Here is a 15,830-nt window from a genome sequence, read left to right on the forward strand (position 1 = left end):
CCCAGCCCGGCCGCTCCCCGCCGCGGGGGCCGTTTCTCCGCGAGATGGCGGCGTTGCGCCGCTGCCGGGRCCCGGGCGGCCATGGCGCTGCAGCGCGGGCTGCTCGCTCCGCCTCACGGAGCTCCGCGGGCGGCTCCGGGCGCCGGGCGGGATCCCGGGAGCTGAACCTCGGGAAGAAGTAGGAAATGGCTGCGTCTGGGTGGATGGGAGGCTCTGAGCGCCCAGCCGGGAACGATTCAGCCACTCGGGACCGTCCTCTTCCACAGCTGGTCCACTAAAAMCGAGTGATATAATTTAATCTTCTTGCCTCGTGAAAATAGTATGACTTGGACCAAGTGTCTCCTTTTCCATGATAAATCAAAAGACGTTTTTGTTTCGCGTAATTTCTTAAAGAATAAAAGTGGAGTTGCTTTCAGTCTATATACCTACATTCTCTCTTTGTTCTCATGTATCTTTTTAACAATACAGTTGCCCTCTTCTTACTGGCTTCTCTCTGAGTAATAGGCATTACTCTGACACACTTGCTTTTCTTGCTCTGTGCACAACTTACTTTCCCATAACTGTGGGGTTTGACTCATAGCTTGAGCCTGCAGGTGCTGAATCTCTTGTAAATGGCACCGAGTGGCATCTTTCCTGCTGACAGCGGTTCAGGAGTCACATAAACCCATGGCTGGACACAGGATTAAAACCAGAACAAAAGAGGCATTGAATAGTGTGACGCAAGGGTTACTCTCCTTTGGAAAATCTGAAGGGCAGGTACCATCAGCTCCAGGAGTGGGCTAGTGCCAACTGGCCATGGATTTTATGTACCTGTGCTGTGGTTTGACTGAGTCAAAATTCAAGCTGTGTCAGTCAAAAGCAATTCCATTTGTGAGGTGGGAGAAGCAATGGCTCTAGTCCTGTGAATGTCTGGGATAGAGGCTGCCAAACATGTAGCTAAATTTGAGAGTATTTCTGCCTTTCTGAAAAGTGCAGCTGTTTGCAAATGTAGAAAGTTTCAGTGTTGGGAATAGTGAYGAGGGTTTTGGAGTTGGACAATTTATTACAGTCTACAGGGGCRCTTGGCCAAAAGAACACTTAAAAAATGTAGTCTAGTAATTAATAATCGATCTAATTTAAAAATTACTGACAACAATGAAGCATCCTCACTTTTTATACAAACTAGGCTTTTGTRGGATCATTATTTACTTCTATATTGCCATCAGAAGAGAGGTGTGGTGATGGAGTAAGTCCTGTTATAGCCAGACCATCAATTCTCCACTGGCTAAACCATTCTGTCTTCTATGCAGCCGTAAGATTTCTTTGAAAGTTGGTCCTTCGAAGTTGCAATAATATTTTTATTCCTTCATTTGGAACGGAAATGAGAGCAACAGATGAGGAAGGCTACAGGATCACCTATGCAGTGGGCATGATTTTAGGATGAAAGCCTCTTGCAAACACAGCCCTCTGTAAAACAATCTAGTGAACAGTTAGACAACTGTTTACTGCCTCAAGACACAGCTGAGTACCTCCCTTTGTCAGAGATGGGTTTCTTCCATAATCTTAGAKAAAGAACTGCCATAGTAATTATCACCAGTTTGATTTTCTGATGTTTTTTACACAGGAAGTATTTAATATAAAACAGTTCCAGGTGCCGACTATAATGCGCCTGCACACAGTGTGTATAGGGGTGAAGGCTGACAGCTCTGAAAGAAATTGTGTGTATGCTGYTGTGAACAAGGCTCAGAATGGCCCATTTCCAAAGYTGRATTGTTTGAAAGTATCAGTATYGTACTGCACACCATATTATCCTATRTTACTAATCAAATACATGCATGTGTTTTTTGATTAGAAAGACTACTTACGTATAAAGTTACACAGATTTAAATCAGGAGTAGCCAGTTCAATTCTGTTTGGCAGGAGARTGTGGGAGAGTGATGGAACCTGCTGCTTCAGGATGAGCAAACAGTAGAGGCTTAGTGTTGGCAATCATTTGTGTGTCCATTTGGCCAAAAAGATAGCTCTTGACTGTGGAGGCTGATAATTAATGCCAGTAGGAGTTGTTACAAAACTCCAGTGTCCCATTCTGTAAGTGACTGTCTTTCACTGAGGGCTGCAATATGGTGGAGGAAATATGACTTGTGTTTTGAACCCAGCTCCTAACCCACTGAAGTCCAAAGCACTTGGAGGAGATACCTATTGTTTGTGCATCTGGAAGGATCTGTAAGTGAAGTGTTTTCAAGTGATAGGCTCAAACAGCCTGAAGAGCTCCAGAATACCTGGCAAGGRTGAAGGGAAGCAGTGGCTCTAAGAGGTGAGGGCTTTTTCTCTGCTCCTACTCTGCTTTCTATTCCTTTGCATTAGTTGCAGGTTATTGCTTACTGGCCTTTAMAGCAGATCTGCAGCATCACCAACTCCTCTTCAACTGAGCTCCTTTTTGGAAGAGAGGATGGCTCAGTTTGCTCAAAGCTGTTGCAGTCCTGAAAGCACATCCATCGCTATGGCCATTGAAAGATTGCCAGGTGGGACAGAGAGCACCAGCTAAAGCAAAGGATCTCTGCAGATGGACAAGGCCACCCTCCTCTCTTACAAGGAGGAAAGCAGTGCATAAACATTTTTTCTCCTTTACCTACAAAGAGCAGGTAATTAGAAATCTTGCCCCCAAAGCCACTGTGCTACTCCCTTGTTTCTTTTTCTGGCAAGCATTACCTGTAGGTGTGAGCATGAATTTCCTAAAGGATGTGTTTTCTGGCAGCTGTTCCCTGGTACTCAGAGAGGGGAAAGACAGTTTATTTATGWGTGCTTTCAAATAAACTTATGGGGAGTCCAGCTATGTGTATGCACTAACTGTAACAGTAGTTGCATGCTTAAATGACAAAGCTTTTTGTGAAGGAAATGATACATTATCCCTATTTTGGGTGGATCAGATGTGTTTGTGCCCAGGCTCACTGTTGAGCACAGGGGCTGGCATGGAGCAGCCTGTGCTCCCTGCATTGCCCTCCAAAGTGAAGGGGCTGCCTTCTGTGCATCTGCCAGGGATGGCCKTGGGTTGCACTGACTCCTGATCTGTGTGGGGAATTGTCTGGGACACTGCCAGTTGGCTTCAGCAAAACTGATGCCAAGGATTATGTCAACAGTTTATACAGGATTGAATTCCAATGCCCTGGAACATCCCCCTGGCAGGGTTTAATTTATACAATAGACCTAGCCAGAGAAAAATGAAGTGCTTTTCCCAAGGTCACACAGAATGTTTTTARGCTTAATCTTGGGAGATCCCTTGAAAGATACAGTTCTCTGTTCCACAGTACAGCAAATATGTCACAGATCTTGTGTGTGTGCCTAGGCGTTAGCATGAGAGGTGCTGTGACACAGAAAGACATTTTTCCTATTGTTTATTGAGCCTTTTCCCGGCTTGGAAACACACAGYAAACAAAATGAACTCTTGGGATTGAAAGCAGCAGAATTACACCAGGGCTAAATTAGGTTATTWCATGAACTATCTTCTAGAAAAGGGGATTTGCTGAACTCTCCTGAGGTAGTATATATCTTTGTCTTTAACACCTAAGCTTCAGTGCTTAAAACCAGGCATATAACATGATTTGAAGCACCCTGGCAGTATGACAATATTTGTCTTCTCATATTTAGCTTGGGTTCATTTAAAATTACACTTAATGCCATTTCTAATTCCTATCCCAATAAACCAAGACATTCTGTTGCTATTATGACATKACACTCTTGGCTATTTGTTTTAGTAGCAACTTTCAGTGAAAGTCAGAGTGCTTGCTTGAAATTGGATTTTGGTGAAATATAGGTGCCTTACCTCCAGAAAGCGATCCAAAAGGCGTTCTCTTTGGCACAGCCTAACTCTATTAGCTATTGGTGGTAAYAATGCCAAAGTTGTGGGTTTGATCCCCATGTGAGCCATTCATTTAAAAGCTGGACTTTTGATGATCCTTGTGGGTCCCTTTTGACTCAGAATATTTTGTGATTCTGTAAAGTACCTATATTCCCTAGGCATGCAGGAAATGAAGGGAATGCACTGAGAAAGTTGGCACATGAATATTTTCTCAAAATCTAGACTTTTAGCATGATGAAACCTGAAATCCACTGGTTTAGAGCCCAGTTTTGCCTCTATGCACATCTCTGAGATCACCACAAAGCACTGTAGCTGCCATAATTAGGATGTGGCCCTTATTGGTGGCATTTCTGCTTGCCACTCAGGCATAATGGCTGACATTCTTGGTTACTGTTGGGAAGCACCTGGATCCAATACRCTTTCCAGACTGAAGGCATTCAAACCTACGTTTTTTATTATGATTTCTGTTCTCTAACCACTAGGACTAGGGCTGGTAAAGCAGAGCTGAATCCAGAGAGGAAGGCAGATCTGGAGCAGGAAGAGAGGAAAAGCCTGAGGGTATATATAAATGGGCAGAGGAAAGCCTGGATTATGATCGTGCTGAGGAGGGGGAACTCAAATGTAGCCTTCCACTTTGTGGGCAAATGCTTACCAATCACTAAAACACCAAATAACAGGCTGTCAGTCACCACTGCCTTCTCTTTTGGCTTTCTTTTGGGAAAAGTAGCATTCAGCTCAGCCAAGTGTYTCCTTTGGGAGAAGACCATGAACTTCAAGAAGGCAAAGAAGTGCAGGRAAGAGGAGAGGGTCAGGAATTCAGGCTGTGCCTTGTAATCTTAGTTCAGTGCATGGGATCACTGCATCACCCCCCTTACAGGAGCCTGGYACTCTAGTTGTGTCCTGGTCTTTTTATGAACTGCTGTTGTAATTCTTGTTGTATTTGTACACCACCATGTGAACAGGWTGCTGCTTTCCAAGTAACATGTAGTGGTGGTTCAGCTGAGATCTTCAGCTTACAACYGACCCCCTAGAGAGCAGAAACCTGCTGTCTGACATTGCCCCATCAGGAAGCTCATGAYTGTCTTTCCTGACGTGGATCAGAGGTCTAGAGCTATTATAATCTAGTTTTAATTAAAGGCGTAGACCTTGTATAATTGCTGGGAAAAATAATTGATGTCTTGGCACATTATATTGTTTTATGGTTTTATTTGCCTTCCCCTTTCACACACAAGCATGGACATGCTCATACAAATGCCTGGATCCTGGACCTCAGAGAGCTTCAGTACTTTACTAGCTGTGTCCAGCTTTGGGCTGAAGAAATCCTGAAAGATAGCAATTCCACTGAAATATCTCTACCAAACCTTTAGAGCAGTTTAAAACACATGATAGCATCTCCCTGTGGATGCTCCAGAAAAATTTGACCGAAACTTTTTGGTTATGACTTGTGCCCTTGTATGTGTTGGAGAAAGTCCRTTCATGCCCTATTCTGATTTAAGTTACAGGGAGGCTCCAACAGAAATGACAGATAACATCATCTTCTTGAGAACTTCTCTCAGGTGTTATTCACCATTCAGGTTTGTGGATGTGTTTATGTGTTTGGTGCTGCTGCAGGTTGGTTGATTTTTTATGCTCTTTGTGGTATTTGTCTTTTTAATTAGGTGTTAAAATGCAAGCAAGATTAGATTAAGCTGGTAATTACAGGAGGGTGATTTTCCTAAACTGAAAGTAAATTAATAATCACATGGTAGTGKTTCTAATGGCAAGAAGGACTTCTCTTTTTTGTCTGTGTCATCAATGCAGTCAGTACATTGGATTCTATTTTTCAACTGTGGAGGTGTTACTGCAAAGTCAGGACCCTTGGTCTGGTGCCTTGCTATTGGTTTAGGTGCGCAAACTACAGCAAAGCATAAGATAAAATGTTGGTAGAGCAAATGAAAAATGCCAATTATTTCCTTCTGCACAGAAACACTCTCCCTGGAGGACTCTTTGCATTCAGTAATTCAGTTTCATGGGTTTTACTTGAAGAAATMATCTTTCATAGATCTGTCTTTTACTTGAAGCTAGTTTTGTGCTTGATAAATCATTGAATGAATCCATCAGGAACATATTGCCACCTCTAAAAAAATTGGTCTGGAGAGAGCTGAGACACATCTGTGTGATAGTTGCAGTAACAATCAACTTGCAGTATGCAGAAGAAAGGAGAATAATCATTMAAATCCCATGTGGAGGGTGTGGGGGCTCACAGCTGCAGAGTACCATCGAGTCCTTAGTCCATGCACATCAGCTAAACTCAAATAATCCCTTGCCCCAACCACACAGACTATCTTCCACTCCTTCCAGGCTTTCAGCATATCACCAACAGCAGCAGCCAGAGCCAGTTTGCTACCATTATGCAAACATGAAAAAGTGCTTCTGGTGGAACCCCAGTTGCAGTTTGAGCTTCTTGCTATTTCCCAGCCCAGTCCCACTCTAACATCTAGGTGGGATTTTGGCAAGCAGCTGCCTCTAAATCTGCTCTGCACCTGCCAGGGTTCAGATTCCCTCTGTTTTTTGTCTTGCTATGCATGAAATTGCCCAGTCATTAAAGACAAAACTCCTGGGAATATCCATAGGCTGTGGTATGTTAAGATACAGAACAAGGCTGCAGCTATGGCTAATCCTGCTGCAGGGTAGATGATGGATCAGCTGATTTCCTGAGGCTTCTGACAACTCTTTCTTTTGTGGTCAGATCATGTCTAGGGGAAAAAACACTTTTCTGTGGTTAACATAATATAATGATGGTCAGACGGAMGGAAGATAGTGCAGGAAAAGAAGTATCCCAAATGCAGCTTGCAACAACCGGAGATTAGGATTTAGCTGGTTCAGTTAATGAAATTATGCCATTTGTACCATCTGAGGATCTAATTCCTGAAGTTTTCATCTGTGTTGGTCTCAGACCATAGACATATCTTGTCCAAAGACTTTTTCTTCATGTGCTGGATTCTGTTTTTCAATCTTTTTAAATTAAAACATGTTATGTTCCCTGCCACCAAATTCTGTACTGGGAGAAACTCCTATTGCYGTGGTCAGCAAGCCCTGGGGATCACCAGCTAGAATGAAGGCCATAGCTGGAGTCCAGTCTCCAGGGTGGCCGTCATGGGACACCAGCCTTCTTGCAAAGTACACAGATAAATAAGATCTGGCCATACAGCACTTTCTTATACAGGAAGGCAGCTTGACWGCTTGCTTGGGCAAAGTCAGAGGCAGGTGGATTGGAACTTTTTACACTCCAAACAATTTCCCATCCTTTTTCAGTCTATCCAAGCTGACATGTGTAAGTATGAGTTTTGCGARAATTTTAGTCTCATCCTGTTTTCTCTTCTCAAGGTCATTCCCAGCATATTAACTAGCTGTTTAATGAGCTCTTTTTTCTCTGAAATGCCAAGCTGTGAAAATGTCAAGATAAACAAGAGCTGTCCCTTGCCACCAYGCGCAGTGTCTTCAGAGGCAAGATCCTCTTCAAATCTTGTATTTAGGAGGGATAGTTTAATATGGAGTGACTATATCCTGGTTGCTGAGGGACTCGAACAAATTGAAATAAAGTGAGAGAGCTCTCAAGATATTTTAGATTAACCTTTATAGAGATGAATGTATTTTAAAAGTCATAGTCAAAATGTCAGCAGTTTTGGGACTGCTTGTTCATTGTTTTGTTTAAAAGCTGGTAAGCTGAGGTGGATTTCAGTGCAGTTGTTTAACAATAAATGTTGTTAAAGAAACTCAGAGAATTGTTTTATTATAGTATTATTGTCCTGCCTTATTTGAAGTGTGCATTTTCTGCCTCATTATCATCTGACATTATCCAAAGAGAGCATCAGGAGTGATGTATCAGCTACGCTTAACAAGTGCAACAGAGAAATCAGTATTTGCRCAAAATCACTTTTATGTTTTTTTACCACTTGGCCATGAGGGAGTTAGTACATTAATTTCACAGCAGCATAGAAAATGCTCTCTTCTCAATATGCTTAAAGTTTTCTTTCTAAATAAAGGTTTTATAGATTTTACAGTATCAAAAGTRCTATGACATTCTACTCTGTTTTGTGATAGTCAGCTGTAAAATTCAAGCTCATAATGAGATGAAGTGAGAATTGTTTTTTTATTTAGAACCATAGAATCATAGAATATGCTGAATTGGAAGGGACGTGCAAGGATCATTGAGTCCAACTCCTGGCCCTGCATAGGACACCCCAAAAATCACACCAGATCCCTGGGAGTGTTTTCCAAATGCTTCTTGAACTGTCAGGCTTGATGTTGTGACCACTTCCCTGGGGGCCTGTTCCAGGCACCCTCTGGGTAAAGAACCTTTGCCTGTTATCTAACCTAAAYGTCCTCTGCCTCAACTTCATGCCACTGTTGTTTCTACCACTGCACTTTTTTCTTTTTTTATAATGGCATAAATTATGTTCCATTCGACATACGAATTATACTTGAATAGTCTGTCATTTGTTTCTATTTTTGTTGATGTTCATTGAATGTTAGAAGGCACCCTAAAGTCCTGTCAGTTTAGGAAACAGCAGCTGTATAAATACACATGGAATGGTTTTGAAGGACAAATCAGTCTTAAACTACCCTTCCCATGCATTTTGGGTTCTGCTGTACGCCCCTGAGGATGCCTTCCTGGGCACTGTGATCTGCAGAACACAGATGTAGCTTGAGACTCAGAAATGTACAACATGTGGGGTGAAAGGATACCCCTGCACTGCTCCTGGTGATCTGATTCCTGGAGGGGACCTTGCCCCAGCAGCAGCCAGGAGGTGTCTGGAAGCAGGCCCATCGCTTTTTATCTGAATTGCTGTGTCAGCAGCTGGTGAAGAGCTGGGTGTGTACGAATGGACAGAGAGAATGGCCACAGTGAGGGGCGGGTACCTGAGGCACTGCTCAGTGCTCAGCCAGCTGCACACAAAGCTTTGCAGGGGCAGTGCTTCCCCAGGCGGCTGCATGCACAGAGGAACCTAGAGTGGGACATGCTTGGCAAAACTGTAGCTGTCTTCTCCCTTACTCCCTTTTYCCAGTCCTCTGGGAAAGTTTACCTGGCAGGCTGGGCCCACCTCTGCACTTTTTGGTCAGTTGGGAATGCAAGGGATGACAGTCGCTGTCTCCCATACCTCTACCCAGCTGGAGGGGCTCACAGGCTTKGCCTGACTGGCCTGCACCCCTTCCTGAAGCACCCAACCCCAGGCTTCTCCAGCACAGTGGAAGCTGGTGTGCACTGGTGCCTGCCATCTTGGCAGTTCCCTGTGCTGCTGGTGTGTGACAAATGCCTGTGTGCCCCGGGGACAGGGCGAGGAGGCCGTCCCTGGGCTGCACCGGTGCTGTACCACTGTGCAATGCTGGCCACATGTGTGGTGCACCTGCCAGGTGCATTCTTACAAAGCCACTCCCAGGGACCTTCARAGCCTTAAACCTCACATTGTAAGCTGAGTCTGCAGCTTACCTACATACATGCCCAAATCGATAGACACCATCCTTTTAACAAGGTGATACAGAGTCTCCCTGCTCACCAAACCCAGCACCTATTCCAGCCAGGCTCGCTYTTGCTTGGCATGGAGTGTACACAAGACCTTTACCAAAGCTGTCTACTTCCAAATGCAGTGTGTGGAAACTGTTTCCACATATCCTACTTTCCCCAGGAATGGTTTGGAGGTTCAAGATGCAGCTGGTGCAGAAGGGCAATTCTTTATCTGCAGTGGTATCTGCTCTGGATGTTGGCCAGACTGTACAGAGAATGTTGTTAAATTATTGTGTGTGCATCTTATCAAGAGCTCTTCAACCAAGGAATCTTCAGCCAAGGAATTCATGTCCTTCTAGCCCAGCTAGAGAACCGTTTAAGGAGTATGAAGAAAGATAATCCTTTTAATTGTCTTTTAATAATTGCTAGTGTTTCATCTCTATCTAAGATATTTGACTAAGCCCTTCGGGCTCTGAGTTTCATGAGGCAACAGGTTCTGTCAGGAAGGATGCACAGTCCATGCTCCATGGGAGAGCTTCATGGGTGAGCTCATGACTTTACTCCTTGTTTTTCCTTCTGTTTTAGGCTGCCTGCAGGGACTTCAGTTAGAAGAGATAGAGAGCAGAGTGGGGAAACAGAGCRAAATTGGGCACCAGCTTTTTATCATTTTTCCCCTCCAGCACATGCATTAGGTACATGAATCAGCTGGACACTAGGACTATGCTGAAGGAAAGAGAAAGGGGATAACTGAAAAKGGGATGAAGTATAACATGAATTTCCTTAAAGTAGATCATGCCAAATTAACATAGTGCCTTTTTYGTATAAGATAGCTGACCTTTTCAGGCAAGGCAATCCGCATTAAGATGTTGAAATAAACCAAATAACTTCTTTCTTATATTGGAGAAACATGAATTTTAATATATAGGAAAGCACTGATAAACAGGAAGATAATGGTGGGTTATGACTGAATGAGAACAAACATGCCAGAAACAAATACTGGTGGAATGCCTCCAGGACTAGACTTGGACCTTGTTTAATCCTTTATTCCCAACTGTGCCACCAGAAGTGAAAAGGAGGCAGCAACATAAACTGATGACACRATGCTGGTAACAGAAATGAGGTGAAATGTAATAGTGGAGCAGTAGCTATGGGCTCTGGGCTGGCTGCTGTTATGGGTGAAGCTGKTCAGCTCTTGGGCACCACTCGCTATGAATACAGCTATTTAGTGGGGGAAGGAGTGACTGGCTGGATGGGAGTGTGTCTCACTGCAGTTGGTGCGTGAGCTGCATCATGCTGCATTACTCAGTCACAGCATGACTGGGAGACACKCATACACAGGAAGAATCGTTACAGTGTGTGTTACACATAAGACTGACCAGCAAAGTAAGGGCAGGTTTAATCCCCTGGTTCAAGGCTCTTTTGAATTTCATCTGGAAAGCTGTGTTTGCCTGCACTCCCAAGAGTTTTTTTTTAAGGTGCAGAGAAGGGCATCACAAACGAACAGGGGATGGAAAAGCCTATGTTATGGGAAGACTTTTGTTTCAGCTGGCAGGATGAGGTGAAGGGGGATGTGACTGCTGCCCGGCACAGGGTCTGGGCATTTCACAGTCYGGACATAGGTGAGATAGGACCAAGGTAAAAGTCAGAGCTGCCCACAGATGGCTCCAGGCACCAGTTTTGCAGAYGTGGTGCCCCACAGACTTTCTTTCTAATAGCGTGGGGTAAGCAGCCTAACATGTTTTAAATAGTGCTTGATTCATTTATGTTTTTATTACATATTTACCTGTGATAACTTACAACGGGGCTCAGGGCAGGGGTACCAATTTGCCATACGTCTTCCAGTTCTTTGTGAGTTGGGTTTATTTCCAATCGGGTGAAATTTCAAACAATCAATCAAAGCTTACAGCAGTCCTTGAATAAACTAGAGAAATATTCCTTCCTTACTGAAACACCCAAATTCCAGGGAGTATCACAAGAGCAAGGAGGAAATGATGCAATTCCTGACTGATTTATAAATTCAATGCAGTCTTCAGCCAGTGCTGTTTSCTGGGTACATATACCTGTATGTGTGTGTTTGTGTGCAAGGCTGAGAATGGCCCAGTAGGTCCAGGGATGCCAGACCAGCAGTAACACTGCCTTGAAGAAATAAGAAAAAAAACACCGWGTGCCGTATGTTTTTTCATACTAATACTTCCACATGCTCATACTGGTGCTTCTGAGGTCTCATTTTGGCTAGTGAATACCCATGTCTTTGTTTATACACATGTGCATGCACATGTATTTAGAGGTATATGTATCTGAAATGAGTGCAGGAGTGGAGAAGGTATCATGGAATCGTAGGATCATAGAATCACAGAATGGTTTGGTTGGAAGGAGCCTCTMAAGATCATCTATTCAAACTCCCATGCCATAGGCAGGGTCATCTTTCACTAGATCATGTTGTTCCAAGCCCCATCCAGCCTGGCCTGGAACACCTAGGTGTCTAGGTTCAAATGGAGATGCACTAATTTTACATGTCTACATTATAAGACATTGAAATTTCAAAGATAATCAGGCTTCCCCTTYTGGAGAGACCACAGGCAAGATATTGTTGAAGTTAAATTATGGGCATTAGTACAATGATGCCCAGAAGGACAATCCTGTGCTTCCTTTGCAATGTCCTTTGTGATGCCAGGACAGCCCATGATCCACCACATCAGAAGAGTGATGGAAATCAGTGTCCCAAGACCAGGGTAGGAGGAGCTGTTGTGGTAGGGGAAATCCTGCATGATTGTGTCCTTGCAGGTATTAGTAAGACCTTGCTTTCAAGTGAACTTGTCAAATTCAAGATTCCTGTGGCACGTGATTACACCACCAACTAAAAAATGCTCCACTGTTTTATATAAGRAGCCTTCTTAGGCTGCATCCATACTTGGCAATTTAATTGTAAAGTAAAGCTGTGAAAGGACAATTTGTAGCATGCACAAAGTAGAGATTTTTTTTTCCCAGAGCTAACATCAGTTTTAACAATTCCTTCCACATAAATAGGAATATTCCCATTGCTCTGGTCCAGCTGCCAGGCMCACTTCTGTGAGCACCCAGCCTCCTCTATGCTGTGCTGAAACAAAGATGAAATGTCACCAGACACTTGTCTCCATGAGATAAGCTCAGATTTAATGTTCAGGAACTTTCAGATCTGATGGAGCTATAAAGCTTCTACAATTAACAAAACAAACTMATGTAATAGTTTTACAGAGCTTATGTATATTAAATCATTCTTCTAATATGGATGGGTCTTCWATTGGTCTATAGTTTTATGAGAAAGATATAGAGATGTCTAAAATCATTCCTTAATATTTCTATTTATGATTAGCCATCACTTGTGAAATATGCAGCTTTTAATTTGAAATGTTTTACCCTAGATGTTRGCTTTTGTATGGTTTTTAAAAAGAAAATGGTTTAATTGAAGTCTCGAATGGTGATTTTCATCTTTAAAAAAAGATAGAGAAAAGCACATCTTTTCAGGCTCTGGGAAGGTATCAGAAACCACAGGGTCTGTTATTGGTGGGAAGGAAAAAGAAGAAAGGGAAGAAACTACCTTTCCATAAAAAAATTGCTCACATTTACCTAATTTTGGAAAAATGAAAGTCAATAACATTTTTCCTGCTCCTTTTCTTTCTTTCTTCAGCTTTCTGGCTGGAAGTGTAAGCTCCAGGTGAGTAGAAAAGTGAATGAAACTGAGGCTGCACACAAGAATTTGATGYTGAAGAGGCAGCGGCTGGCAGTGCTGTAGGGAGCAGAGCTGTGTAGGAGGAAGCGCGGAGTGGCCTCTAAAGAGAAAATGTGACCAGCGCCGCATCACGCTYGTGCATCGAGGTGTGTGCAGCGCAGATCGCCCGGGCCCCCGCTCCTGAGAGCAGCCCACAGSTCGAGAATATTGTTCACATAGCTAAATTATTTTTCCAATATAGAGTCTTTCTGTAGGAAAGGGCATTTCCAGGCAGTGGAAGTTTGCTACACACAGTGAATTTGTGACATCTTTCTATGAGATTTTAGCTAAGAAACACAGCAATCTGCCAAGCAAAGAGAGAAAAGATGCAGTGAGAGACTATTTCTCACCTTTCTGAAACCCTCCTCATGAGATGGGAGCTCTACAAAGCAGCTCAGGCCTTTATTGTTTAAGTCCATCATGACACAGCTTGATAACTTCAATCTCCACTTTCTTCTAGCACATATTAAAACCCTTCTCCCCAGATGCTCAGCCAAGTAAATGCCCATATATCTCATTTTTCTGCTTTTGGAGGTCTTTGGGCTGCCTCCACACAACTCCTACGCAGACTGCAAAGAATATTTACAAGCAGTCTCTCTCACACAGGTCTTAGCACATGCACAGCATTCATTTCATTTAGTGTAGGAGGTTTCTATTTTTGTGTTAGTACCTCCCACTAGGCTTTGCTCTAGCTCACACTACATCAGTTTTTAAATATGGTGGGCAGTCTAGAATGGTAACAGGGATGCAATGGTGCAAAATGGCTTCAGACTTTCCATTCTGAAGGGAACTGTCTGCTTTTCCTCCTGATTTTTCCATGCAGTCCTCAAGTAGCACCGTAACTGGACAGCTATTGGATCAGAATACAACCATTTAATTAGTACCYTGCCTCTTGCACTGACCAGGGCCGTGGACCTCAGAGGTGACTGGGAACAACTTGGCCATCCATGTGATCTCTTGACACTCCAGAAAGCAGGTGAGAAGCTTTAAATACTAAGCCTGAGAGTATGTTTGTGAGGAAGCATGTTTTGGTGCATAAAGATTAGATTTCCATTCAAGAGACCCATGATTTTTTGTCTGAACGACAGATTGTCAAGAAAACAGGCAATTCAGTTCAGCTGTATCTCATTTGTAAAATTCCTTGTCCCGCTGGTCACTGGGACATAYTGGGATACCATAATGATGGTGCCCACATAGGTCCCAGAAAGCTGCTAGGATGCCAAGAGGTAATGTCCACTGCCAGGACTTGGTCAGGTGGCAGGAGTACCCAGGGTGTGTCCTGGCTGTGTTTCCAGACTGCAGTTTCTTGAATTTATACCTCAGTCAAAATGGGCTTAGGAGACAAATTTGTCCACACTCCTGTGCATGTACATGCTTTGATTAGAACTCCTAGGGATTAGGTGGAAAATGATCCTTCTGTGCCCAGAGGAGTCTGCGCCTCCTCACAGAAGCCTCTGTGGCTTGTCAGTGTGAAATGATGCTCCTCCCACAGCATCTGTGAGCAGATTCACTCATGTTTTACACAAGCCACTAAATTAGTGTCAAATGTGATCATCTATGGCCATTCCTCAATCAGCCTGGACTCCTTGAGTGCCTGAATGACCTCGAGTTAGTGGATTTTAGGCCCTCTTGCCAGTTCCTTGGACTGTCTCCCAGATAAAGTTATTGTATCTGTCTTACCCAATAGAAAGACAGGAGAAGATGTTTAGCTAACTAACTGCAAGATACTCTCTACTTTTTTTTGCAATGCTTGACTGAAGTAAAATATGACCTTAAAAGCATCAGTAAACACTGCAGCTTTCATGTAAACACATCAGATATACATCTGCTCTTCTTTGTTCTTTACTGATAATAGAGAASTTGTAGAAGGAATATGTATACATACCTTCCACTGTGTGGGCTCCTTTCTATCTTTTCAACAGTGATCTTTTCCTACCAGGAAGTCTTTCAGTGAGCTTCCTRTGAAGGAAAAGACAGGTGAATGAATCTGGAGAAGCTGTGTGCTGCTCTTGGTTTTGCCAGGAGTTGAGATCCTTGTGAACAGGTGACACCTAACACTCTGTTCTCCAGGTTGCAGAGGGCTATGGTGATGTTTACAGGTCAGACTGTCCCRAGAGCTGTGGTTGCCATGCAGGGATGCTAATGTGTGATTACTTCACTGAGATTTTGGGTTCAGTCACTCAAACTAAGCAAGGTGCTGGTGTTCAGCTCTGTGATGCTCTTCAAGCAGAAGTCATTTTGGACAGAGAATATGGGTAGGGAGGCTGAAAATGCTTTTCTCCTGCCTATTTTATGCATGGAGCTACATGGATCTCAGTGACCTCCACAGCCTATCTGTTCTGAACTTGTTTCATGTCTCCACATAGCCCTGCCTTGGGATTTTGCAGGATGGGGGACGTGCAGAATCTACAGCAGGCTCCAAAAGGAAACATGTCTGCAACAGCAGTGCACTGCTGAAGAAGCACTGTGTAACCATACACTTTCACCTAGGCAAAAAGAAAAGTGCTAACTAGTAAAATAAACCAGTGCTAACTGGTAAAATAAACCCTACCTTAAAAAAAAAAAAAAAAAAAAAAAAAAAAAAAAAAAAAAAAAAAAAAAAAACCCAAAAAAACCCCCAAAAAACCCAAACAAAAAAACCCAAACCCATAAGGCTGCTTTTATTATACCTGAAAACTCTGAGAGTTCATCTAGGGAAAAGGCCAAAGGCCACCAACTCCCAATACCTTGGACTCATAAATGCTATGATAGTTGGAAGAATT

This window comes from Malurus melanocephalus, unplaced genomic scaffold, assembly GCF_030028575.1.
Source record: "Malurus melanocephalus ecotype Western Australia unplaced genomic scaffold, MMel_1.1 scaffold_62, whole genome shotgun sequence".
NCBI lineage: Eukaryota > Metazoa > Chordata > Aves > Passeriformes > Maluridae > Malurus > Malurus melanocephalus.